Genomic DNA, 23,980 nt, shown 5'->3' with positions numbered 1-23,980 from the left:
AAATTATCTGGATGACTTATTGAACATTTCGTGACAGTGGCAGCTGGGCTCTACATGATAGTGTTTGGGGTTAGGATGGGGTTCTGGCCAGACTGGCCAGCTATGGAGAAAAGATGCTTTTAAGAGGTCTGTGTGGCTTTACTCTTAAGTGTGGGGAGTAACAAGGACATGTTAGCATTGGACAGATGTTCCGTCCATTTTCATCGTCACGTACAGGAGAAAGTGTGGGACTAAACTCTTCTTGAGTTTTGTTTCTGGCATTCTCTCCACATTCTCTTCACTGTAGATACGCTGGACAACTCACCCTTTTCCAGACAGGCCTAGAACTTTCCTCCCTTTGTTGCTTTGCTCAGGTTGTTACAATATGACAGGAATGCAGTGACTACCTTTCTTTGCCTGGGGTATGCCAGGTTAGAAAGCTCAAATGTCATCTCTTTGGTGCCTTCCCCAGCTCTGTCCTACATTAATAAGCACTGCTGCTTACACCTACAGCAGTTGGACCAACTCTAGTATGACACTTATTCTTTTAGATCATGCTTAATTGCATCTTTTTGCCTCAGGGGATTGAACTCCAGGACAAGTAACTTTGTCTTCATGTTTATAACCCTGGGACCTATCTCATAATGAGTGATCAATAAACGCTTAATTAGGAGTCCAACCTATTGAAGAGTTTTATTTTGCTTTGTTAATCCTGATAGTATTTAAAATTATTATTTTTTTAACAGAGACAGAGAGAGAGTCAGAGAGAGGGATAGACAGAGACAGACAGGAATGGAGAGATGAGAAGCATCAATCATTAGTTTTTTGTTGTGCATTGTGACACATAGTTGTTCATTGATTGCTTTCTCATATGTGCCTTGACTGTGGGCCTTCAGCAGACCGAGTAACCCCTTGCTCGAGCCAGCATCTTGGGTCCAAGTTGGTGGGCTTTTGCTCAAACCAGATGAGCCCACGTTCAAGCTGGCACCTCGGGGTCTCGAACCTGGGTCCTTGGCATCCCAGTTTGATGCTCTATCCACTGCGCCACTGCCTGGTCAGGCAATCCTGATAGTATTTTAAAAGGCAAGCTATAAATCTAATATTTGGTTAAAAATTTGTGACATCATGAATACACTTTTTTTTTGTCTTGTCTTTTTCATTCTTGAGCCTGCTAGGAAGGTTTATTGCTGAGTTTTCAGATGATCAATTTTAGGAGGGAGCTTTAGGAGTGCAGTATGAACCCATCTCACCTGGAGTTTTACAGTTACCAACAATAATTCAGAAACCTTGTAGCAGATAATAGCAATGAAATTTGAACTTACCCCAACAGTACCTCTCTCATTTGACATCTTTGAGGAAGCTGTGTTTTGGATGAGTGACTTTTCCAGAGAGCTCAAGGTTAAACCTTTAGAAGCGCCAAGAAAAGGTTCTTTTTTTTTATTGTTGGAATTTTTTCTAAAGTATAATGTATTCTGTTCTTCTCTGTATTATGAATTCAATATGTTGAATATATTTGAACTTTTCCTTTTTTATGTAACATTTTCTCTGATTATATAAGATACATATTCATTATAAAAATATTAGTAAACATAGAAAAATATACAAAAGAAAGAAGGTGTATTTTATTTTGTTACCCAGAGATAACCCTTCTCAACATATTAGTATATATAACCAGTATTTTTTTCTGTATATGTTATACATCTAACTAGTCACTTAAAATAAATTTAGGCCTGACCAGGTGGTGGCACAGTGGATAGAGCATTGGCCTAGGAAGCTGAGGATCCAGGTTTGAAACCCCAAGGTCGCTGGCTTGAGCAGGGCTCACTGGCTTGAGCATAGGATCATCAATACAATCCCAAGGTTGCTGGCTTGAAGCCCAAAGTTGGTGGCTTGAGCCCAAGGTCACTTGCTTGAGCAAGCGGTCAATGGTTCAGCTGGAGCCCCCCCCCCCCCTTCTGTCAAAGCACATATGTGAAAGCAATCAATGAACAACTATGGTACTGCAACTATGAGTTGATGCTTCTCATCCCTCTCTCTCTCTTTCTCCCCCTCCATATCTCTCTCTCTCATTATCTCTCTCTCTTTCTTCCTCCCTCCCTCCCCCCTCACTTAAAAAAATAAAATAAATTTAGGGCTATACCATAGATACTGTCTTACAACCTTTTTTTTTTTTTGTATCTTTCTGAAGTAGGAAACGGGGAGGCAGTCAGTCAGACAGACTCCCGCATGCGCCCGACCAGGATCCACCCGGCACGCCCACCAGGGGGCAATGCGCTGCCCATCTGGGGCATTGCTCTGTTGCAACCAGAGCCACTCTAGCACCTGCGGCAGAGGCCACAGAGCCATCCTCAGCGCCTGGGCCAACTTTGCTCCAATGGAGCCTTGGCTGCGGGAGGGGAAGAGAGAGAGAGAAGAAAGAGAGGGGGAGGTGTGGAGAAGCAGATGGGTGCTCCTCCTGTGTGCCCTGGCCGGGAATCGAACCCGGGACTCCTGCACGCCAGGCCGATGCTCTACCACTGAGCCAACTGGCTAGGGCCACTGTCTTACAACCTTTTATTTTAAATCTATTATACTGTGAACATTTTCTTATGTCTGGAATGTTTATTGTTTTAATGACTGCTGTTCCACAGTGTGGATATACTATAATTTATCTAATCTCCTACTTCTGAGCAGCTGGATGTTTGAAATTATTGCCAGGACAGTGAAGGTGTTTATTTTTCTGCACCCTTTTCAGTATAGGGAATTATTTCCTCCATAGGTTGCCTTTTCAAAAATTTTTTAGAAATTTGATACATGCTTGAGAGCAATAAATCCCCAAGAATAAAGTTGTCCCCTGCTACCCGTTCAGCTTCTTGGACATCAGTTATCTAATTGAACCTTCTGATGATTTGATACTGTTAAAACAAACAAGTGATTATGACGCTAATAAAGTGATACTTGTTTGCTTCCTCCCTGAAATCCCTCAGAAAATCACCAATTCCAGTTAGTGGTTCTCTTGTTTGTCCCTTTTCTCATTTGATTGTGATGCTCTCGGGGAATTTTGAGGACTCTTTGACTTACTGTCAATGTATTCTTTCTATCTCTCTACATTTCTTTTCCCTGTAGTTACTTTAAATATCATCTTTTTCTTTATCCCATTTGTCAGCCACTCACTTCTGTTTTCTTCTCTCCCCAGCCATACATTTACAAACTATACCTCAGTTGAACTTGTTCAAGGGAAACTGGATAGTCAGCTGTGTGAAAAATGAAAATGGCTCCTTTCCTCTCCTTGGATGTGAGATTCAGTGCCTTTATGACAGACTCTGTCCTGTTAAAGAACTTACTGACTCATGGTCAAGGCTCCACTCTGTAGGATTGCCTGTCTTCTGGGAGCGATAGAGCCTGATGCAGAGTGGTTCTGTGCAGAGGGCAGTGTCCTTTCTGGGTGGGGACGTGTAGACATGACATCTGGTACTGCTGCAGCCATCCTGTTGTCATGAGGAGAGCCAGGAAGGAGGGGGCTTTGTTTTACTTTTTGGTTTGGGAAAGGGAAAAAGCACTTAGGGTGTACTATGGATTGAGGGAGGGAACCTTATGAAAAGAAAATCTTTTGGTACATTTAGACATACTGAAATATTTAAGCTCCAATGAGACAGTGTTATAGGACTGTAGGTAATGATTCTGTGTTTGTTCCACAAAGCACTTATTGTTTTTATTGATTTGCTTTCTCAGAAACCATAGCTGATTTCTGTGTTGGGTAATCTGTTTTAATTGGTTTAATTCTTCACCTCAATATTTAAAAATTATTTTTATTACATAAAATGTACATTTTACCCATTTTAAGTGTATATTTATTTCAGTGGCATTAAGTACATTCAAATTGCTGTATAACCATCACTACTATTTATTTCCAGAACGTTTTTATCATCCCACTTATACCCCTCCCTCTGGCTCTTGGTAACCTCTATTCTGCTTTCTGTCTCTATGAATTTGACTATATACCTCATATATGTATAAATGGAATCAGACAATATTTGTCCTTTTGGTCTGGCTTATGTTACTGAGCATGTTTTCATTCATGTTGTAGCACATACCAGTATTTAATTTCTTTTTATGAATGAATACTGTTCCATCATATGTGTAGCTATCATTTGTTTATCAATTCATCTTTTGATGTACACTTGGGTTTCCACTTTTTGACTTGTGAATAAAGCTGCTATGAACATTGGTGTGTAAGTATCTGTGTCTCTGCTTTCAGTTCTCTTGTGTTATATCTAGGATTAGACTCCTGTTTCTAATCCTTTGGGCATATACCTAGGAATAGAATTATCATCTGGTAATTCTGTGTATATAGTTTTTGAGAAACTACCGTACTGTTTTCCATAGTGCCTGTATCATTTTTATATTTCCACCAAAAATGTACAAGAATTTCAATTTTTCCATATCCTTGCCAATACCTAGTTTCTGCTTCTTAAAAAATGTGGTTGTAATAGCCATCTAAATCAGGGGTCCCCAAACTATGGCCCGCGGGCCGCATGCGGCCCCCTGAGGCCATTTATCCGGCCCCCACCGCACTTCCGGAAGGGGCACCTCTTTCATTGGTGGTCAGTGAGAGGAGCATAGTTTCCATTGAAATACTGGTCAATTTGTTGATTTAAATTTACTCGTTCTTTATTTTAAATATTGTATTTGTTCCTGTTTTGTTTTTTTACTTTAAAATAAGATATGTGCAATGTGCAAAGGGATTTGTTCATATTTTTTTTATAGTCTGGCCCTCCAACGGTCTGAGGGACAGCGAACTGGCCCCCTGTGTAAAAAGTTTGGGGAACCGTGATCTAAATGGATGCGAGTGATATCTTATTGTGGTTTTGATTTGCGTTTCCCTAATAATTGAACATCTTTTTATGTGCTTATTTGTTATTTTTATGTCTTCTTTGGAGAAATGTCTATTCAAGCACTTTGCCTATTTTTAATAGATTTCTTTCAGTTGTAGTTCTTAAATATTCTGGATGTTAATATCTTATGTTACATGGTTTTCAAATGCTTTCTCCCATTTCATGGTTTGCCTTGTCACTCTGTTATAGTACTCTGATACATAAAGGTTTTTAATTTTGATGAAGTTTCATTTACAGTAGTCCCCCCTTAACTATGGGGCTTAGGTTTTAAGACAACCAGTGGATGTCTGAAATTACAGGTGATACTAAATCCTATATATAGTATGTTTTTTTCCCTATGCTTACCTTTCCATTTAAAGGAAGCACTTTGTGAATTCTGTTTGTCATACCTGAATTGCCAGTATCACTACCCTTGGTACTTAGGGCCATTACCTAAGTAAAATAAGGGTTACTTGAACATAAGCCTGCACTACCATGCCAGTTAATCTGGTAACCGGAAGGGCTACTAAGTGACTAACAGGTGGGTAGTGCATGCAATGTGGAGACGCTGGACAAAGAGATAATTCACCTCCTGGACAGGATCGAGTGCATGGCATGAGGTTTCATCACGCTACTTAGAATGGCCTACAATTTAAAAGTTATGAATTGTTTAGTTCTGCAATTTTTCACTTAGTATTTTTGGATCATGGTTGATGGTGGGTAACTGAAACTGTAAGTGAAACCAAAGATAAGGGGACACTACTGTATCTATGTTTCCATTACTGCCTGTGCTTTTGGTGTCATATCCAAGAAATTGTGGTCAGATTCATCATAAAGCTTTTCCTCTGTTTTCTTCTAAGAGTTTTGTAGTTTTAGTTTTTACATTTAGATGTTTAATCTATTTTGAGTTCATTGTTATATATGGTGTAGGGATCAACTTCATTCTTTTGTATGTGGATATCCAGTTTTCCCAGAACCATTTGTTGAAGAGACTGTCCTTCTCCATTGAATGTTCTTAGCACCTTTGTTTGAAAGTCATTTGACCATTTATGTGAATGCTTATTTTTTTTAATTAAAAAAAATTTTTTTTTTTCATTTTTCTGAAGCTGGAAACAGGGAGAGACAGTCAGACAGACTCCCACATGCGCCCGACCGGGATCCACCCGGCACGCCCACCAGGGGCGACGCTCTGCCCACCGGGGGGCGATGCTCTGCCCATCCTGGGTGTCGCCATGTTGCGACCAGAGCCACTCTAGTGCCTGAGGCAGAGGCCACAGAGCCATCCCCAGCGCCCGGGCCATCTTTGCTCCAATGGGGCCTTGGCTGCGGGAGGGGAAGAGAGAGACAGAGAGGAAAGCGCGGCAGAGGGGTGGAGAAGCAAATGGGCGCTTCTCCCGTGTGCCCTGGCCGGGAATCGAACCCGGGTCCTCCGCACGCTAGGCTGACGCTCTACTGCTGAGCCAACCGGCCAGGGCCCAAAATTTTTTTTTTTAGAGAGAGACAGCGGAAGAGAGAGAGATGAGAAGCATCAACTCATAGTTGTGTCATTTTTAGTTGTTCACTGATTGCTTCTCATATGTGCCTTGACTGGGGGGCTCCAGCCAGCACTCTTGAGCTCAAGCCAGCAACCTATGGGCTCAAGCCACCAACTTGGGATCATGTTGATGATCCCATGCTCAAACCAGTGACCCTGTGCTCAAGCTGTATGAGCTTGTTCTCAAGCAAGCAACTTTGGGGTTTTGAACCTGGGGACCTCAGTGTCGCAGGTTGATGCTCCATCCACTGCTCCACCACCGGTTAGACATGGATGCTTATCTCTGAGCTTTCTGTTCTCTTACACTGGTGTCTATGTCTGTCTTTATGCCATTACCACACTGTTTTGATTACTTTACCTTTGTAGTAGGTTTTGGAGTCCGGAAGTGTGAGTCCTCCAACTTTGGTTTGCTTTTTTAAAAAAAAAAAAGATTTTATTTTATTCATTTTAGAAAAGGGAGAGAGAGAGAGAGAGAGAGAGAAGGGGGAGGAGTAGAAAGCATCAACTCCCATATATGCCTTGACCGGGCAAGCCCAGGGCTTTGAACTGGTGACCTCAACATTCCAGGTCGACGCTTTATCCACTGTGCCACCACAGGCCAGGCCAACTTTGATTTTTTTTCTCTCCAAGATTGGTTTGGCTATTTGGGGTCCCTGGAGGTTCTGTATGAATTTTAGGATAATTTTCTTTTTTAATTTTAGTAAGAGGAGAGGAGGCAGAGAGACAGATTCCTACATGCATCCCAACTGGATCCACCTGGCAAGCTCACTAGAGGGTAATGCTCTGTTCATCTGGGGCTATTGCTCCATTGTTCAGGAACAGAGCCATTTTTTAGCACCTGAGGCAGAGGCCACAGAGCCATCCTCAGCACATGAGGCCAACTCGCTTGAGCCAATAGAGCCATGGCTGTGGGAGGGAAAGAGGAAGAGAAGGGGGAGGGTGGAGAAGCAGATGATCGCTTCTCCTCTGTGCTCTGACCAGGAATTGAACCTGGAACATCCACATGCTGGACTGATGCTCTACCACTGAGCCAACTGGTTAGAGCCTAGGATAAGTTTTTCTATCTCTGCAAAAAATGACATTGGGATTTTGTTGTTGTTTTTTTTTCTGAAGCTGGAAACAGGGAGAGACAGTCAGACAGACTCCCGCATGCGCCCGACGGGGATCCACCCGGCATGCCCACCAGGGGCGATGCTCTGCCCACCAGGGGGCAATGCTCTGCCCCTCCAGGGCGTCGCTCTGCCGCGACCAGAGCCACTCTAGCGCCTGGGGCAGAGGCCAAGGAGCCATCCCCAGCGCCCGGGCGACATTGGGATTTTGATAGGGAGCATTGAATTTGTAGATTGTTGTGTACTATTGTCATCTTAACAATATTAAGTCTCCTAGTCAATGACTATGGGATGTCTATATTTATATAGGTTGTCTTTAATTTGATTTTGTTGACCATAAACAAACAGCCAGTTGTTTCTCTAGCAAAACGGGTTTATTTGGGAACAAGGAGTTACAACTGCGAATGTGCAACCATGGTAGGCTACATGCAAGTCTACTAAAACTAGAACGAGAAAACCCTTTTATGGAGGAAAAAGGAGTAATAAGGGCTGTTAACAGTTTGGCTTGTTCTTTGTGATCAGCATAGGACATGAGAACTCCCTCTTCTGGAAGTGTTTCCCTATTTCACTTTAAATGAGTTTTCTATTTATTACCTTTTTTTTTTTTTTTTTTTTTTACATTTCTCCTTTTTGATCAAGATCTTTCTCTGAAAGTATTGCTGATTTAAGAGTCAGGTATTTTCTGTTTCAGTGGCCTTTTGTTCTTCGAAGCCAGGGTTTACCTTTCCTGGGTGTGTGTCCCATGTTGGAGGGAAAGTTCACAGATTAGAAGCCCATCATGGCCCTGGCTGGGTAGCGCAATTGGTTAGAGCATTGTCCCGATATACCAAGGTTGTGGACCTGATCACTGGTTGAGGCACATGCAAGAATCAACCAATGAATGCATAAATAAATGGAACAAAAAATTGATGTCTCTCTCTTTCTTTCCCTCTCCCTTCCTTTCTCTAAAAACCAATCATTAAATAAAAAATATTTAGAGGTGCCTATTGTCAGATTCGAGTAACAGTGAGAGGTAGAGGGAGATCTCAGGCATTTCTCATTTAAAGCCCGTATCTTAGAATAATGAATATGGCTAATAAGGCACACTTAGAACAGAAAGAATTAAACAAACACTTTGGGAAGAAATAATGTGGGAATAAAACATGAAGCAACTAAACAGTATGTATTATTATCTCAAAAGAGAACTATTGGGAAGAAAATATTTTATCAGTAATTAGCCTGGTGGTAAATTCAGAGTCTCTGAATTTTGGACAAGAATTAAGTCAGTTAATTATCTAGATGAAAAAACAACTTCTGTGGACTTTAAGTCTTCAGAAAAGCAAGTGAGAGATTAATTGTCACGGGATCATTATGAGACTATTTCTGAACGGCCATAAAATCAAAGGAAGAGGTTTATCCCTTTTGCAGGGGATTAGGAAATGTGGGAACAGCATTTTCTGTCCATGAAAGAGAAGAAACAACAGCGAGAAAAGGTATAAAGCCCTGGTCTGGACATCTTGGGAAACCTGTCCGGTCAGATAGTGTCTGCTTTAGTTCTGAGAAATCTTTACTTTGTGCACATCCTTAGGTGCTTTCTTTAGATGTGTCGTGTGAATCCTGGAGTTTGAAAGCGCAAAGGTTGGTTAGTAGCACCTAATAGGGGCCTTTCAAGCAACGTTGGAGAGAGTATTTCTGGAGTTGTTTTTCCAATAGATGAAATCTCAAGGTTGTAAAGTGTGGTGCCCAAGGTCTTTGTTTCTGAGAGTATACTGTGAAAAGATTGTTCTACCAAAACATGTTTATTTTTAATAGAAGACATTAGACCTTGATAATATTGAAGTTTTTTTTTAAATCAACCATGGATTGAAAGAGGTAGGAGCCAAGTGCATAGGAGGTCAGGTGACTATCTTGAAGGGTGAGACTTTATGAGCTCCAAAGGAGGTGGATCTGCTTTTGGCAAGGGTACTGGGAGAGTCTACAAATTTTGACAGTTGAGTCTTGGTAATGTCATTAGTGCACTTAACTAAACCTGAGGATTGAGAATAGTAAGCACAGTGCAAGTGTTGTAAAACTGGCTGAACAGCACAGTTTTGTCAAAGCACCCAATAGATAAAATGGGTTTCCTGATGTCTATGGAGTTCCGGAGGGGTTCCCCAGGTAGGGATAATCTTTTCTAAAGCTATAGAAGAGGCAGTGGTCTGTAGTGAAAAATCATAAACACCATGGCTAAAACATATTTATATCCATGAGATGGGAGAGCTTTATGAAATCCATTTGCCAAACCTCAAATGGTCCATTAGGCAATTTAAAATACTTAAGAGCAGAGAGAACAGCCTTCCCTAAATTGTCTTTTGGACAAGTGGGTCAAGTGAGGTAGGAGCTTTTTGCAGCCTTATTAATATATCCCCACCAATATTGATTCATGAATGCTATCATTTTTTCAGTGGACCAGTAGTTTAATGCATGTACCATAGGCAGGAGTGGAAATTTTAGAACATCTGGTAGGTTATTATCTGGTTGTACTGGGTTATTATTTGGTTTTCTTATGTTCTGCTTACCAATAGGGATATGTTCTGAGGAATGTTCTTAGGTGATTTTATCATGAGAACATCATAGAGTGCACTTATACAAGCATAGATGGTATATAGCTTACTGCACACCTAGGCTATACAATATAGCTGTACTCATAGGCTGCAAGCCTGTACAGCATGTTTCTGTACAAAACCACATGAAATTAATAATCAAGTACAAGAGAAAATGATTCAATCAGGGGACATGATAAATAGGAGATGTATGAGGCTGCTGCCAGTGTAACACGGCATACTGTTTTACAGCAAACTTTTTTTGGAGGAGGGGTTATACCGTTCCCAGAAGTACTGCAACACCGGGTAGATGTGTGGAGTAGACAGAGCAAGCTCCTATTCTGTCTCCCTGCTCCAAAAATCCATTTAATATATTGTCCTCAGATAGAGGACATACCAGATATTCAACTGATGACAGATACTACACTTGATCTTAGCCAAAGGCAATAAACAATGCAAACTTTTTTTGTAAGTGGAAAGAGCACACTCTTGAACAATAGTAAAAAGTATTGTAAATACATAAACCAGTAACATAATTGTTTACTGTTATCAAGTATTATATACTATACATTATTGTATGTACTGTGTACTTTGATACAACTGGGAGTGTAGTGGGTTTGTTTACACCTCATCACCACAAACACATGAGTAATGTGTTATGCTACTATGCTATGAAGGCTGCGATGTCACTAGGTGATAGGAATTTTTCATCTCCATTATAATCTTACAGGACCATTGCCACATAGTCTGTTGTTGACTGAAACATTGTTACCTGGTGCATGACTATTCATTTTGTTGCAGTCTTGTTTTTCCTTTTCTGAGGACAGTTGTTGGGTTTCTCTCGCCAGTTTTTCTAAGTTATCAGTTGGGAAAATATCCCTTTGGACCATAACAAGGTTTGACTGCTGCTGATTCCTTGAAGAAATGTCAGCAAAGTGATTACCCTTAGCTTTAGTTTAGAATTCCCATGGATCTTAGTGATAGCTAAAGCAGCAAGTAACAGTGTAGCATCCAATAGTTTCTGAAAATATGGACCATTTAAAATTTTATTTCCGAGGGGAGTAAGGAAGCCACATTGCTTCTCTAACATTCCAAAACCATGAACTACATACTCTGAAAGGTTATCTCCTGTTAGCATAAATGTTGGCGCTTTTGCTCTTGGCTAAAGTAGAAGCCCAAGTAATTCAGCCTGTTGGGCTGGAGGTGCTGCCTCGATGACATCAATAGTTACGATAGCATATCCAATGGAGTACTTACCATTTTTACTTTTTAAATGTGAACCATCATTAAACCATGAGAAATCTGCATTAGCCAAAAGAGTTTCCTGCAGATCATCATGATGGATCAGAGGATGCATCAGTGTTAAACTTTCAAGAGGGGCTTCATTAGTAATGGTGGGGAGAAGAGTATCAGGGTCAATGGGTTTTCTCACAGGTGAAATGGGAGTGTTACAGGGACTAGTGCATGTCATAATGAAGTCCTTGTGAAAACAATATATACTTATACAAAAATATTATACAAATATACTAAAATAACTATAATCTTACAATTTTTGCCTATATATACCCCTCTCCCCCCGAGCTCATTGCTATTCGTTGCTTTCTCGGTGCAGCAAACAGACCACTAGCCAATAAATAAAACTTTCCAAATTCAATCAGTTTAAACTCTCATTCCATTCAGTTGCTGTTGCATTGCAACAGTCTTGGGTTTTGTAATCCTCTACTGTGGGCTTTATATCTTTTTTTTTTTTTTTTGGTATTTTTCTGAAGTGAAGGTGGGGAGGCAGACAGACAGACTCTCCTGCATACACCAGACCGGATCCACCCGGCATGCCCACCAGGGGGCGATGCTCCTATGCTCTGCCCGTGGGGCATTGCTCCCTTGTGGCCAGAGCCATTTTAGCGCCTGAGGCGGAGGCCATGGAGCCATCCTCAGTGCCTGGGCCAACTTTGCTCCAGTGGAGTCTTGGCTGCAGGAGGGGAAGAGAGAGACAGAGAAGAAGGAGAGGGGGAAGGGTGGAGAAGCAGATGGGCGCTTTTCCTGTGTGCCCTGACTGGGAAGTCCCGAACACGGGACTTCCACACGCTGGCCGATGCTCTACCACTGAGCCAACCGGCCAGGGCCTGTGGGCTTTATATCTTGAAGAGCCTCTTTACTTATGGGGAATTGATTGATTCTGGGAAGGGATTTTGAGAAATCTATTTGAATCTTTTTTGTGTGTGTGTGACAGAGACAGAGAGAGGGACAGACAGGAAGGAAGAGAGATGAGAAGCTTCAATTCTTCATTGCAATGCCTTAGTTGTTCATTGATTGCTTTCTCAATATGTGCCTTGACCGGGAGTTACAGCAGAGCAAATGACTGGCTCAAGCCAGTGACCTTGGGGTCAAACCAGCAACCGTGGGGTCAGGTCTATGATTCCACGCCCAAGCCAGCGACCCCATGCTCAAGCTGGTGATCCCATGCTCATGCTGAATGAGCCAGTGCTCAAGCCGGTGACCTTGAGGTTTTGAATCTGGGTCCTCTGTGTCCCAGTCCGATGCTCTATTCACTATGCTACTGCCTGGTCAGGCTTTATTTGAATCTTAATAAGAGGTACACTGTGGATTCTGCCAGTATCAGTTGAAAATTTTTCCCACAAAAAGGATGGCAGCTGACCCAATAGGGACAAATGATCAGTGCTTCCAGATTTAGCAATTGTGCCACCAGAAATGAACCAAATAAAAGATGTCAAAGGGTTATTTAGTTCATTTGATTGACTATTTTGATGGCTACTGTCAAACTGTAGAAGTATTTCCCCTTTTAGGGAGAAAGAAATGCCAGCATAGTACTTTTCTAAGAAGTCTTGACCTAGTAAATGAGTAAAAGTAGAGGAACGAAGGAGAAAAGGGTGAATATTTTTCAAAGTGGTAGGTTCAGAGACAGGAACCTGTTGTGTTTATTAGTAATTGCCACTGTTTCAATTGTTTCAGCACTCCAAGGCAAGGGCTGCTGTGTAGCAGTGGGGTTGAGCATTGGGAGTGTGACTCCAGGGTCAGTAAGGACAGAGAGAGATCCATTTCCAGTCAAGATAGTGGTTTCTCCAAGGTGACAGAGGGGAGATTGGGAACAGCCCTTGTAGTTTCTTGGAGCCCCGTCATTGAGGATTAGAACACTGGAAGAGTGGGTTCAAAGGCGGAAGGTATCTGAAGTGCTTAAATTATGACAATTTTTTTTAAAATGTCCTAACGCTTTGCAATAAGGCAGAAGGTAGGAGCTTTTTGGTTTTTCTTAGGAGCCTTCATTTGTCAGAGCTGAAAATGAAGATTTTTTGCGATTTTCTAGGTGATTCACCTACGGTGTGAGCAAGCTGATTTGCTAAGTTAACCAAGTCTAGAGTGAACATGATCTCCCTTTCTATCTTGGTCCTTTTAACAAAAGAGAAATCTCAGTTCAGCCTGTTAATAAGCATAGAGTTAAAGGTCACCCGAATGGAGCCAACATTTGAAGGAAGAGTAGAATTTTCTTTGAAAACAATCTGATGTCGAGTGTAATAATTAAGAACAGTTTCATCAGGCTTTTGTAGGCAAGCCTGAATTTTGTTCCAGTCAACAGGCTAGGAAAGGCTATTGTAATTGCGTGGTGGAGGTCTCCAGCGAGTGTTCAGAGAAACCAGGCGGACAAGTTTGAATAACTGTTAAATCCCTCACCAAATCTTGAGCATGCTCAGTTTCTTTAGGAAACTCTTTAGGGTTTGTAATTCAGCCTTAGTCCAGCGAAACTTGGGGTTCCTTAGGTTCCTCAGAAGGCTTAGTTTTAAAGGGACAGGTTCTGATAAGCTCAAAGGCTGGAGTGAGGACAGGTTCAGAGGAGGTGGAAGATGGAACCAGAGAGGGAGCCAGAGACAAAGAAGCCAGTAGGGAAAACAAGATGGCACTGGAGGCGGAGCCTGAGACAGAAGCTGACCGAGAGGGACATGAAGCTTCGGAAGCCATTTTTTCCTTTCTGTTCGTGCTTATTTGCCTCAGTTAATCTCAACACTTTATTCTGCAAAGGGGCAATTTTAGACTCATAGTAACGTTTGGAATACCAATTGAAATATATATTCCAGCCTGACCAGGTGGTAGTGCAGTGGATAGAGCATTGGCCTGGGATGCAGAAGGCCCAGGTTCAAAGCCTTGGAGTCGCTGGTTTGAGCGTGGGCTCATCTGGCTTGAGCTGGGGCTCACCAGCTTGAGCACGGGGTCGCTGGCTTGGGTGTGGGATCATAGACATGACTCCATGGTCGCTGGCTTGAACCCAAAGGTCTCTAGTTTGAAGCCCAAGGCGCTAGCTTGAGCCCAAGGTCGCTGGCTTGAGCAAGGGTCCAACTACACTGCTGTAGACCCTTGGTCAAGGCACATATGAGAAAGCAATCAATGAACAACTAAGGTGCTGCAATGAAGAACTGATACTTCTCATCTTTCTTCCTTCCTATCTGTCTCGCCCTATCTATTCTTCTCTCTCTCTCCCACAAAAAAGAAAAAGAAAAGAAATATATGTTCCATCCAGTGTTGCTAATTTCAGAGTTATAGTTGTCCAGTTTGACTTTAGGAAAAAGTAGATTTGAGGACTTCAAAAGTTCTCCATAGTAGCCATTGATATTCTAAATTACGTTTAGTCATAGCAATCCATTTAGTTACAGATGTGCATGAGGAGAGGACTGGATGCCTGAAAGTATTTAGACAACTGGGATTTCCATTTATCAGAGGCTTTTCTTTAGAGCAAAGGCCCAAACAGCCTGCCAGCCAGATACCAGTGTCCCACTTTAAGAGCAGACCAGTCCCAAAGCTGAAGCAGAGTTTCAGAGAAATATCCAGGTCCTAAAGGAATCAGGTTGAGGCCGAACAGCACAGTTTTAGCATAACAGCCTGCTCCCAAATAAGTCAAACTGAATCCTGAAGCACAGTTTCAGTGAGACAGTCTGATCTAGAACCAGAGAAAAGGCCAGCATAGTTTCAGTAGAAATAGTCCAGTTTCAAAGGGAATTGGGATGAGGGCTAACAGTTTCAGGAAATAGCCTGAACCTGAAGGCCAGAGTGCCAAAACATGTACTCATAAACAAAGAAAGACTTTAACAGAAAAGGGCAAAGCCTTAAACAGACCCCAAATAGAGCCTGGAGAGTAGTGGAAACAGTGACAGTTGACAATAATTTTTAGCTAAGAACTATTGATATATATTCATAGAATTTTAGACCTAGAAGATACTTGAATGATGTAACTCAACCTTCTTGTTTTTCAGGTGGGATTACCAGGGTCAAGGATGTGTAGTGCCTTGCTCAAGGTCACACAGTTTGACTATTGGGTCTTGAATTCAGATCCTGATTTTCTATACAGGACTTTTTCTCTTACTGGGTCTTGGTTAGAGCCACCAGAGGATAGGAATCAGTTCAGCAATGTTTATTAGATGCTTACCATGTGGAGGGTTCAATCGAGGAAACGAACATGTTCCTGTTCTTGAGTTGATCTGAAGAATTCTTTTAATTATAACCAACAGTAATCCATCTTAAATGGAAGAAAAAGGGAGACTTTATTGGTTCATGTTACCAGAAAAGGCATGAATGAATGGGTCTGTTCTCAGATTAGACTGGGATCAGGGACTCAAGACATCAGGACCTCTATGTCTTCATCTTACATTTCTGCATATGTCTGTGTGTGGGACTCTTTTTGTAGTCATTAACCTCTTCAGATATACTTCTTTCATTATTGGGGAACATCTTGGCAGCTCTGGGGTTATGTCTTTACAGCTCATGATAGAATAGGAAAGAACTATTTCTTGTTGGGAAGACTTCAGGGAATGAATAGCATGGCCTAGACTACTTCATTTAAAGTGCCCACCTGTGATTGAGGGTGTTTGACAGCCTCATTGAAATCACATGGAGAGGGAGAGTTTCTATAAAAAGGTGAGGATTAGGCTTGATGGGCACGCAGAATAGTAAGGAGGTAAGACTAACTGATGCATATACACACCATGCACACAAGAAATTATTATTATAAAAACATATTGGTTATAGTAAACGTCAAACATATGGTAGAAGTAGAATGTGTCATAAGAGTTCAGAGCCTAGGGGCACCAGGAAAGATTACTAAGGGTGAAAGAACTGAGTCTTGATGCCTCAGTAGGGTTTTGGTGAGTGAAGAGGAAGCATGGGATGAGATCTAGGCAGTAGAAAGCAGTGAGGTATGGATTGGAGACTTGTGCAAGGTGTTTTAGGGGAACAACAAAACACATAGACCAAGTTCTGTGACACTGGGAGAAGATTGGAAAAGTAGGTTTGGCTGAGAAGGGCATTGAATGTCAGTGTAGAATTTAGTCCTTATTCTGTGGGCAGTGGGGGTCCACTGAAACATTTTGATCAAGGGACAAAGGTGTTTCAGGAAGGTAAATTGGGGAGCCTAAGAGTGCTTTTAGATTTAGAGAAACTATATAGATAAAAGAATAATGGAATTTATTTCCAAAGGAACTAGGCAATACTTTTCCTAACATGGAAAACTTATAATGGTTATGAACAAATCACTTAACTATCTTCTATTTGCCTCTTTAGTAAAATAAATACACTTACTTTCCTCACATGAGATCAGAATTTATATATAATTTCACTAAGAAAATATTATGTTGTAGTAGGCATTATTGCTTTATAAATGACCTTATTAACTTTGATACGTGTGAGGGAATATTTTTCTCTGTGGTATTTGGAGATTGTAAATTGGAAATAGATTATTGATTGAGGAAATGACAATTACATTTTATTAGTTTATAAAGTAAGTGGAATGAATACCTTGGGCTGCATTTTCTTTTAAACTTGATATTTCAATTAGTTAAATGACAGAAACAAGTTCTAAATCTAAACTTTAGTGCTATGCGTTAATAATCTTTTTCCTTCTAGTTTTAGGATTATTTTTATCACTAAAAATTCTCAAAAGTATCCTTGTAACTAGAATTTTTTTTTATCAATTGATTTTAGAAGACAGACAAAGGAAAGGGGTAGGGGTAGAAAGCACACCCATGCAAGAGAAGCATTCATTTGTTGTTCCACTTAGCTGTACATTCATTGGTCACTTCCTGTACATGCCCTGTTCAAGGAATGAACCCACAACCTTGGTGTTTTGGGACAACGCTCTAACTCAGTGGTTCTCAACCTTTCTAATGCCATGACCCCGCAATACAGTTCCTCATGTTGTGGTGACCCCAAACCAAAAAATAATTTTGGTGGCTACTTCATAACTGTAATTTTGCTACAGTTATGATTCGGAATGTAAATACCTGATATGCATTATGTATTTTCCGATGGCTTTAGGCAACCCCGCCAGGGTTGCGACCCACAAGTTGAGAACTGCTGCTCTGATTGAGCTAACCGGCCATGGCTGTAACTGGGATTTTTGACACCTGTGCTCTAAAACAGTATTAAAACTGCTGTGTGCACTGTTTGTGCTCCTGGGCCTCAACTTCTTGGAGAGAAAGCTTCAACTTTCCCGTCTGGATCTCTCCAAATAATTCACCATCTCTGTGGCCATCCCTCTATCCTTAGCTTTTAGAGTCTGCGTCTTCGCCCACTAGCTCTGTTGGGCAGATGCCTACTTCTCTGAGGCCACTATGTTGAAACAAACCTACCTTTGTCCCAGAGCAATTGATAAAGAGAGCATGGACCTGAGATATCAAACCATGATTTTCATTTTTAAACCTTTTAAATAAAAGTTACTTGTTTTTTACAGCTCTTTTCTTTAATTTAGTTTTTTGTTGTTGTTGGGGAAGGAGGGTAAGTGTCAAATTCCATTTTGAGACCCTGATAAATGTTATACACCATCTCTTTAGGAGATTATGATGAGATTATACAATTATGGTGAGGGTGAGGTGATATTTTGTGGTTTTGATTGGCATTTCTTACTCGATTAGTGATATTGAGCACTTTTTCATGTGCCTGTTGGACATTTGTATGTCTTTTTCAGAAGAATGCCTATTCAGATTCTCTGCTCATTTTTTGATTGGATTGTTTATATTTTTTTTGAGATGTCTGAGTTCTTTATATATTTTGGATATCAATGCCTTATCAAATATATGATTTGCAATTTTTTTTTCTCATTTGGTCAGTTGTCTTTTCATTTTGCTGATGGTTTCATTTGCTGTGCAGAAGGTTTTTAGTTTCATTTGCTTATTTTGCTTTCATTGCTTTTGCTTTTGGTGTTAAATTAAAAAATTATTTTCAACACTGATGCCATTTAGGAGTTTTAATGTTTAGGGTCTTATGCTTGGGTCTCTAATCTATTTTGAGTTGATTTTTGTGTAAGGTGTAAGATAGGGGTTTTGTTTCATTCTTTTGCGTGTGGCTATTCAGTTTTTTCAACCACTATCCTTTCTTCCGTGTATATTTTTAGCTGCTTTGTTGTAAATTAAATATTTTTGTGTGAGTCTATGACTGGGCTCTTTAATCTGTTCTATTGATCTAGGTGTGTTTTCATGCCAATACGATACTGTTTTGATTACTATAGCTCTGTAGCATAGTTGGAAATTAGGAAGTATGATGTTTTCAGTTTTGTTCTTTGTCAAGATTGCTTTAGCTATTCGAGGTCTTTTGTAATTTCAGACAAATTCAGGATTGTTAGTTCTTTTTCTGCAAAAAATGCCATTAAGATTTTTATAGGTATTGCATTGGATCTCTAGATTTCTTTGGGTAGTATGGATATTTTAAGAATAGTAATTCTTGGTGCTGAGGATGGCTCTATGGCCTCTACCACAGGCGCTAGAATGGCTCTGATTGCAGCAGAGCAACGCCCCAGATGGGGAGCATCACCCCCTGGTGGGCATGCCGGGTGGATCTCGGTTGGGCACATGCGGAGGTCTGTCTGTCTGCCTGCCTCTGTCCCCACCCCCGCTCCGCTTCTCACTTCGGAAAAATACAAAAAAAAAAAAAAAGAATAGTAATTTTTCTATTCTATAAATATGGAATTTCTATTTATTTACCTTCTTTAGTTTCTTTCATCACTGCCTTAGGTTTCAGGGTACGTCTTTCAATTCCTTGGTTAAATTTATTCCTAGGTACTTTATTATTTCTGATGCAATTGTAAATGGGATTGTTTTCTTTTTCCTTTTTATATTATGATATACTTTTTATATTATGATATACCTTTTTATGATATAATGTTAGTTTCAGGTATACAATAGGATTGCCATCTTAATTTCTCTTTTTGATAGTTTGTTATTAGTGTATAGACATGCAGTTGATTTTTGTATATTGATTTTTGTATCATGGCATTGCTGAATTTGCTGATTCATTTTATTTTATTTTTTTAATGAGTGTTTAGGGTTTGCTATATATAATATGACATTTGCAAATAGAGACAGTTTTATTTCTTCCTTTCTGATTTGGATGCCTTTTACTTATTTTTCTTGCCTATTTGCTCTGGCTAGAAATTCTAGTATATGTTGAATAAAAGTGAAGAGAGGGGACATTTTTCACTTGTTCTTGATCTTAGAGGATAAACTTTTGCTTTTCACCAGTGAGTATATTACCTGCTTGTCTGTTTTTTTATAATGTTGATGAATGTTTCTACCATACTCACTTGTTGAGAGCTTTTATCATAAATGGATGTTAAACTTTGTCAAATGCTTTTTTGCATCTATTGAGATGATCTTATCATTTTTGTCCTTTACAAGTTGATGTGGTGTATCGTATAGATTGATTTGTGGGTGTTGAACCATCCTTGCATCTCTGGGGTAAATGCCATTTCATCAGGTGTATGTCACTTTTTTGATAGTGTCATTTGTGGCATATAAGTTTTAAATTTTGATGAAGCTTAATATACCTATTTTTTCTTTTGTTATTTGTGCTTTTGGTGTTGTGTCTAAGAAATCACAGCCTCATGTCAGCTCATTAGGATCTGCTCTTTTGTTTAAGCATTTTATAGTTTTTAGGTCTTACATTTAGGTCTTTATTTAATTTATTTTGAGTTAATTTTGTGTATAGTGTTAAATAGGAGTACAATTTCATTCTTTTGCGTGTGGATATCGAGTTGTTCCGGTATTATTTGTTTAAAAGACTATTCTATTGATTTATATTTTGGGGCACCCATGGGAAGAATAACTTAATACTGTATAAATTTAAGGGTTTGTTTCTGGACTCTCATTTATATTTCAATAAGAGTTTTGCCAGTACCATGCTGTATTGATTGCTATAACTTTGTAGTAAGTTTTAAAATAGGGAAGTTTGAGTTTTTCAACTTCCTTTGGTTTTAAGGTTATTTTGACTATTATCGGTCTTTGCTTTTTCCTATGAATTTCTTAGATTAGCCTGTCAATTTCTGCAAGACCAGATACAACTTTGATAGGGATTGTGTTGCATTCATAGATCCATCTGCAGGGTATTGCCATGTTAATATAAAGTCTTCTGAATCATGAGATAGGATGTATTCCTAATTATTTAGTTGATTTTTTTCTAACAGTGTTTTATAGTTTTCATTGTATGTCTTGAACTTTAAAAAATTATACCTTTTATTTTTTGATGCTATTGTAAACAGAGTTGTTAGTAGAAGTCAGTAACCTTAGAAGATTTATATAATGGTGCAACAAGAAAACTAGCTCTGCAAAAGAATGTGATTTGTGAAAATGTGAAAGCTGAGATGGTAAGAAAGGAACATCCGAGTTCTGTCCTGATCGCCAAGGTACTGGGATGCAAATAAGAATTCATCAGATAGGACCTGAAATGGTCTGTGTGCCTGGAGTGCCAGGGCCGTGGGGAAGGGACCAGTCCTAAGGATAGATGTAAAGTATGCAATGGAAGGAAGATAGTTCGAGAGAAGATTCTAGAAGTTCATATTGACAAAGGCATGAAGGATAGCCAGAAGATAACATTCTGTGGTGAAGGATACCAAGAACCAGGACGGGAGACAGGAGATATCACTGTTTTAGATCAGAAGGACCATGCTGTTTTCATTCAGCAAGGAGAAGACCTTTTTATGTGTATGGACATACAGCTGGTTGAAGCATTGTGTGGCTTCCAAAAGCCAATGGCTACTCTTTTTTTTTTTTTTAACAGAGGCAGAGATAGACAGGGACAGACAGACAGGAACGGAGAGAGATGAGAGGCATCAATCATCAGTTTCTCGTTGCGCGTTGCGACTTCTTAGTTGTTCATTGATTGCTTTCTCACGTGTGCCTTGACCGCGGGCCTTCAGCAGACCGAGTAACCCCCTGCTGGAGCCAGCAACCTTGGGTCTAAGCTGGTGAGCTCTTTGCTCAAGCCAGATGAGCCCACGCTCAAGCTGGCGACCTCGGGGTCTCGAACCTGGGTTCTTCCGCATCCCAGTCCGACGCTCTATCCACTGCGCCACCACCTGGTCAGGCAAGCCAATGGCTACTCTTGACAACTGTACCATAGCCATCGCCTCTCACCTATGTCAGACTGTCAAGCATGGAGATATCAGGTGTGTGCTAAATGAAGGCATGCCAATTTATCATAGATCAAATGAAGAATGTTGCCTGATCATCACATTTAAGATGAACTTCCCTGAGAATGGCTTTCTCTCTCTCTTTTTTTTTTATAAATAAATTTTTATTTTAATGGGGTGACATCAATAAATCAGGGTACATATATTCAAAGAAAACATTTCCAGGTTATCTTGTCATTTAGTTCTGTTGCATACCCATCACCCAAAGAGAGATGGTCCTCCGTCACCCTCTATCCAGTTTTCTTTGTACCCCTCCCCCTCCCCCTGCCCCTCTCCCTCCTTCCCTCCCCCCACCCCCCGTAACCACCACACTCCTGTCCATGTCTCTTAGTCTCGCTTTTATGTCCCAACAATGTATGGAATCCTGCAGTTCTTGTTTTTTTCTGATTCACTTATTTCACTCCGCATAATGTTATCAAGATTCCACCAGTCTGCTGTAAGTGATCCGATGTCATCATTTCTTCTAGCTGAATAGTATACCATGGTGTATATGTGCCCCATCTTTTTTATCCAGTCTTCAATTTTTTTTACAGTGATTAAAAGCCTTTAAGCAAACTCTTGGCCAATACAGCAAGAATCCATAAAGGAGTAGTGTCCTTAACATGTTCACCAAGTCCAAGTTGGCCCCATCACCATGCCAAATCCCTGAAAAATGCAACCCAACCACAGTTCAGTCTGTTAGGAGCTGTCATAGGGAGCAGGAGTACAGGAAAAGTCCACACCCAGGAAAAGTCCGCATGGCACTGGAATTATTGTCACCATTCTATACTTTGCAGCTCATGTCCAAGTCCCAATGACCGCTGCTTCTAGCTGGTAATGATTCAGGTAGACTGAAAAAGCCATTTGCATCATGTGTGGATATGGAGCTTCTGTTCTCCTCTGCCTGGAGAGATGAGACCAGGGTGCTTTTCCCTGGAGCTCTGCGGCTGTGGCATGGTAAAGAGAACCTTGGGATACCCTAAGCTGGGTGGCAAAGGTAGATTCATAATAGAAGTTGGCAATAGGGGAAAGAGAGCTCTAAATTAGGAGTAGGTCCCAGCCTGAAATATGAGTGGGGCATTGAGGTAGGAGGGATAAAGCAAACACTATATATTAAGCAAAGCCACAGAAAATAGGACTATCAACACCCACAACAGAGATCTTTGAGGGAAGAATAAAAAACCTGACTATTCAGGCAAAACATAGTTAAGTGGTCCTTGTGCAAATGAGATCAGTTTACCTGCTTCTTGGAAGAAATACCCTAGGCTCGTCCACAGTGTCGTAGATGGGGCCGACGGCCCTGGGCACCTTCAGCCTTTAGTGGCAAGCCCCAGCTTTCTGGGCAAGGTTAGGTCATAGGTGGCTGGAGCAGGGCTGGAAGAGACTGAACCCTCCCTTAGAGGAGCGAGGGGGAAGCCTACCTTCCGGCTTTCTCTCTCTTGATAAACTTTTGTTGCTGGAAAAATTCCTACATGCAAGTAAGGAAGTAGAAGACACTGATGACTAGGTAGAACTCGTGGGCTTTGATTCAAATTGAGAAAGACAGCATCATTACAATGGAGAAGCATATGAAATGACGAACTTCATCCTAGGGTTGGTGTTCAGTGTCAGACCTCTTAATGGAGCCAGTGAATAACACTCACTGCTGGCATTTCGTGTACAGTAGCGAATGAGTGAAGGACTGTAATCATAATTTGCTATTATTTCTGTTTTAGTATTAAACTATAGTAGTGTTTTAAAAGTTAAATGAAGAATAAACTCAAATATAAAAGATTTGGAAAAAAGAAAAGGATGCTGGATATTGTCAAATGCTTTTTGACAATGATTGTGTATATACTATGTATATACTGTTTTAGATCATACTATGATAGTGTGGTTTTAGTCTTTTATTCTATTAATATGATATATTATATTAATTGATATACATATGTTGAGCCAGCCTTGCAATTCCTGCGATAAATACTACTTGGTGGTACAACTGTCAGAGGGGAAGAGGGTGAGGGTACTGGATGAAAGATGGTGAAGGGATTAGCCGAAAAAACATATATACATAACACATAGATACAGACAACACGGTGGCAACAGCCAGAGGGAGAGGGGGAGTGGAGTAGGGGGAGGGGGCGAAGGGGGTGATTGGAGGTGGAAAGAGACTTTGCATGGGGAGGGGGGTGCATGACAGTGTTATATTGAGTTGTACAGTTGAAACTTGTGTGGTTTGATGAACCATGTCATCCCAATCAATTAAAAAATACTACTTGGTAATGTATAAGCAATTGAAAAAAACATTGCGGGGTTTGGTTTGGTAACATTTTGTTGAGGATTGTTGTGTTTGAATTAATGGAAAGATATTGGTCTGTAGCTTTTTTGTGGTATCTTTGTCACATTTTAGTATCGGGGTAATACTGGTCTTATAAGATTAGTTAGAAAGTGTTCTTTACTTTTTATTTTTTACAACAGTTTATGAAAGATTGGTATTAATTCCTCCTTGAATATTTGGTATAATTCTT

At 40.5% G+C, this 23,980-nt stretch overlaps 1 protein-coding gene, 1 non-coding gene and 1 pseudogene across 8 annotated transcripts in view; 2 read left to right on the top strand and 1 right to left on the bottom strand.

The window, feature by feature from the left end:
- Positions 1-23,980, top strand: part of DOCK3 (dedicator of cytokinesis 3) — a 257,811-nt gene that overhangs the window by 9,109 nt on the left and 224,722 nt on the right. The gene's annotated exons all lie outside the window — the stretch shown is intronic.
- LOC136314762 (U2 spliceosomal RNA) lies at positions 10,306-10,491 on the bottom strand. The gene has a single exon (XR_010727363.1). It is a non-coding gene; the product is annotated as a U2 spliceosomal RNA (small nuclear RNA).
- LOC136314408 (dnaJ homolog subfamily A member 1-like) lies at positions 20,586-23,093 on the top strand (annotated as a pseudogene).

This window comes from Saccopteryx bilineata, chromosome 10 (assembly GCF_036850765.1).
Source record: "Saccopteryx bilineata isolate mSacBil1 chromosome 10, mSacBil1_pri_phased_curated, whole genome shotgun sequence".
In the NCBI taxonomy this organism is placed as follows: Eukaryota; Metazoa; Chordata; class Mammalia; order Chiroptera; family Emballonuridae; genus Saccopteryx; species Saccopteryx bilineata.
Note: the sequence above shows the minus strand (reverse complement) of the source record. Positions and strands in the feature narration are given on the sequence as shown.